Source organism: Oryx dammah, unplaced genomic scaffold (genome assembly GCF_014754425.2).
Source record: "Oryx dammah isolate SB20612 unplaced genomic scaffold, SCBI_Odam_1.1 HiC_scaffold_25, whole genome shotgun sequence".
Taxonomy (NCBI): domain Eukaryota; kingdom Metazoa; phylum Chordata; class Mammalia; order Artiodactyla; family Bovidae; genus Oryx; species Oryx dammah.
Window position 1 is genome coordinate 56621645 of NW_024070209.1, and position 4680 is coordinate 56626324.

The following is a 4680-nucleotide window of genomic DNA, read 5'->3' on the forward strand; positions in this document are numbered from 1 at the left end:
TGGACCACAGCACTCCAGAACTTCCCTGTCCATCACCAACTCCCGGAGTTTACTCAAACTCATCTCCACTGAGTCGGTGATGCCATCCAACCATCTCATCCTCTGTTGTCCCCTTCTCCTCCTGTCTTCAATCTTTCCCAGCATCAGGGTTAGTATATATTCTAAATATTGGGGTTTTTCCGGTGGTTCAGCTAGTAAAGAACTTGCCTGCCAATGCAGGAGATGCGAGATACGGGTTTTATCCCTGGGTTAGGAAGATCTCCTGGAGAAGGAAGTGGCAACTTACTTCAATATTCTTGCTTGCAGAATCCTGTGGACAGAGGTGCCTGGCAGACTACAGTCCATGGGGACGCAAAGAGTCAGACACAACTTAATGCACAACACGCACATTCTAGATATCATTGCTCCAAAGACAAATAAAACTGAGCCCCTACATAGAAAGATGGTTTACTTAAGGGATGTGGAAATCCAGCCAAAGTATTTTTGCTTAGAACATGCAAAATATAATCGGTATGTTGTTGTTCAGTTGCTCAGTCATGACCAACTCTTTGCAACCCCAAGGACTACAGCATACCAAGCTTCCTTGTCCATCACCAAGTCCTGAAACTTGCTCAAACTCATGTCCATTGAGTCAGTGATGTCATCCAATCATCTCATCCTGTATCATCTCCTTCCCCTTTTATCTTCAATCTTCCCAAGCATCAGGGTCTTTTTCAGTGAGTGAGTTCTTCATATCAGGTGCCCAAAGTATTGGAGTTTCAGCTTCTACACCAGTCTTTCCAATAAATATACAGGACTGATTTCCTTTAGGATGAACTGGTTGGATCTCCTTGCAGTCCAAGGGATTTTCAAGAGTGTTCTCTAACACAACAGTTCAAAAATATCAATTCTTTGGTGCTCATTCTTCTTTATGGTCCAACTCTGACATCCATACATGACTACTGGAAAAACTATAAATTTAACTAGACAGACTTTTGTCAGCAAAGTGATGCTCTGTTTTTTAACACACTGTCTAGGTTTGTTAGGGCTTTTCTTCCAACAAGCCAGCGTCTTTTAATTTCATGGCTGCAGTCACAGTCCACAGTGATTTTGGAGCCCAAGAAAATAAAATCTGTCACTGTTTCCATTGTTTCCCCATCTATTTGCCATTGAACTTCCCTGGTGGCTCAGAGGGTAAAGCGTCTGCCTGCAATGCAGGAGATCTGGGTTCGATCCCTGGGTCAGGAAGATCCCCTGGAGAAGGAAGTGACAACCCACTCCAGTTGCCTGGAAAATCCCATGGACAGAGAATCCTGGTAGACTACAGTCCATGGAATCGTAAAGAGTTGGACACGACTGAGCGACTTCACTTTCACTTTCAATGGGAAAAGATGCCATGATCTTAATTCTTTGAATGTTGAGTTTTAAACCAGCTTTTTCACTCTCCTCTTTCACCTTATTCAAGAGGTTATTTAGCCTATAAAGAGATGTAAAAGCTATAAGAGCTATAAAACTATAAAACTCTTAGAGGAAAATACAGGCAGAGCACTCGATGACATAATCAAAGTGAGATCCTCTATGACACACTTCCTAGAGTAATGGAAATAAAAACAAAAGTAAACAAATGGCATCTGATTAAACTTAAAAGCTTTTGCAAAACAAAGGAAACTGTAAGCAAGGTGGAAAGGCAACCCTCAGAATGGGAGAAAATAATAGCAAATGAAACAACCGACAAAGGTTTACTTTCCAAAATATGCAACCAGCTCATACAACTCAACACCAGAAAAACAAACAGTCCAATCAAAAAGTGAGAAAAAGACCTAAACAGATATTTCTCCAAAGGAGACATACAGATAGCTAACAAACACATGAAAATATGGTCAACATTGCTCATTTTTCAGTTCAGTTCAGTTCAGTCACTCAGTCATGTCTGACTCTTTGCGACCCCATGGACTGCAGCAAGCCAGGTCTCCCTGTCCATCACTAGCTCCTGAAGTTTACTCAAACTCATGTTCATTGAGTTTTTATTATTAGCGAAATGTAAATCAAAACTACAATGTGATATCTCATCACACCAGTAAAAATGGTCATCATCAAAAAGTCTACAAAAAATAAATGCTGGAGAGAGTTTGGAGAAAAGGGAACACTGTTGCACTGTTGATGGGAATGTAAATTGATACAGCCACTATGGAAGACAGTATTGAGATTCCTTAAAAAACTAGGAATAAAACCACCATATGACCCAGCAATCCCATTCCTAGGCATATACCCTGAGGAAACCAAAATTGGAAAAGACATGTGTATCCCATTGTTCATTGCAGCACTGTTTACAATAGCTAGAACATGGAAGCAACCTAGATGTCCATTGACAGATGAATGGATAGAGAAGTTGTAGTACATGTACACCATGGAATATTACTCAGCCATAAAAGGAACACAACTGAGTCAGTTCTAACGAGATAGATGAACCTAGAGCCTCTTATACAGGGTGAATTTAGTCAGAAAGAGAAAGATAAATATTGTATTCTAATGCATATATACAAAATCTAGAAAAATGATACTGAAGAATTTATTTACAGAGCAGCAATGAAGAAACAGACTTAGAAAACAGACTTATGGCCATTGGGAGAGGGGAAGAGAGGGTGAGATGTATGAAAAGGGTAACATGGAAACTTACATTACCATATGTAAAATAGATACTGAATGGGAATTTGCTGTATGGCTCAGGAAACTCAAACAGGGGCTCTGTATCAACCTAGAGGGATGAGGTGGGGAAGGAGACGTGAGGGAGGTTCAAAAGGTAAGGGATATATGTATACCTATGGCAGATTCATGTTGAAGTTTGAAAACAACAAAATTTTGTAAAGCAATTATCCTTCAATTAAAAAATTAATAATTTTTTAAAAAGAGGCTCTTTAGTTCCTTTTTGCTTTCTGCCATAAGGTGTCATCTGTAGATCTGAGTTCTTGATATTTCCTCTGGCAATCTTGGATTCCTGCTTGTGCTTCATCCAGCCCAGAATTCCTCATGATGTACTCTGCATATAAGTTAAATAAGCAGGGTGACAATATACAGCCTTGACATATACCTTTCCCAATTTGGAACCCATCCATTGTTCCATGTCCAGTTCTAACTGTTGCTTCTTGACCTGCAAACAGGTTCCTCAGGAGGCAGGTCAGGTGGTCTGGTATTCCCATCTCTTGAAGAATTTTCCACAGTTTGTCATGATCTACATAGTCAAAGGTGTTAATGTAGTCAATGAAGCAGAAGTAGATGTTTTTCTGGAATTCTCTCTCTCTCTCTCTCTTTTTTTTTTTCCTATGATTCAACAGATGTAGGAAATTTGGTCTCTGGTTCCTCTGTCTTTTCTAAATCCACCCTAACATCTGAAAGTTCTCAGTTCACATACTGTTGAAGCCTAGTAAGGAGAATTTTTAGCATTACTTTGCTAGCATGTGAAATGAGGGCTATTGAGTGCAATAATTTGTATGGAATGTACAATAGCTAGCTAAATTGAAAAACTTAATGAAAAAAATGGATCTGTGCATGTGTGTATGGGTGTGTGCATGTACAGAATCCTTTATGTACTGTGATCCATCTACTTGTTCTGTCATTTCCTATTTCCTGTGGATGTGATGTTGCAATGTCTCCAGTGTAGAACCAAGAATGATGAAGCAACATGAACAAAAGACTAGAGGTTTTATATGCCAACTATCCTCCAATTCTACCCTTGACTAGGTATATATTTTTTGGGAGAATCATGAGTGTGTCTAGAAAATCTTTATTCAATAATGCTGTGACCCTTTGGTCTCTCTCTCAAAGTGTTATGGTTGAGCAGGGAAGGGTACAATTACTCATAATTCCACCTAGTGTTCTGATTTCAGGGCTCCTTACTTGCTTAAAAGTAAACTGCAGTTGTTCATAAATCTCTGTATTATAAAGTATGCCTCTTTATTGTCTCTTGTGTCCAGACTATCTCCATCTTTTCTGTTTATACTCATGTGTACAGTTTCTTCCCTCTCCTTTTTTCCACCCTCAGGAAGAATCTCATGGGATAGAAAAGTTAACTGAATTGTGCAGATATGCCCTTCTCTACAACCTTACCCAGTACCACAACAAATGCTGACATTAATCATAAACTGGATTTCTCATCCTCAGTTTTCCATCTTTAAAATGGGGTCATGTTCCCTGTGAGTCAATCATTACTAAAATTATATATTCATTGTAAGTTTTCCTTATTCCTAAAACTGTGCTATGATAGTATGAAAAATCCAATTTGTCATTTGTGCAATTGTGTCTCCATCTGTGCACTGTAAGTAATGCTCCTGGTGTCCATCATGCTAATTAATGTGTTCCTGAAAACTGCTCTCAGATTTGCATTTCATGTTTACTATTTACATACACTTATACATTCCCTTGTGGCTCAGTTGGTAAAGAATCTGCCTGCAATGCAAGAGACCTGGGTTCGATCCCTGGGTTGGGAAGATCCCCTGGAGAAGGGAAAGGCTACCCACTCCAGTATTCTGGCCTGGAGAATTTCATGGACTGTATAGTCCATGCGGTCACAAAGAGTTGGACACGACTGAGCGACTTGCACTTTCACTTTCATACATATTTTGCATAATTGCCATCATAATTAGAAAAAAGTTTTGTACACAGTTATGCATCATATTTTCCTCATAGCCCATATTCTCTTAATTA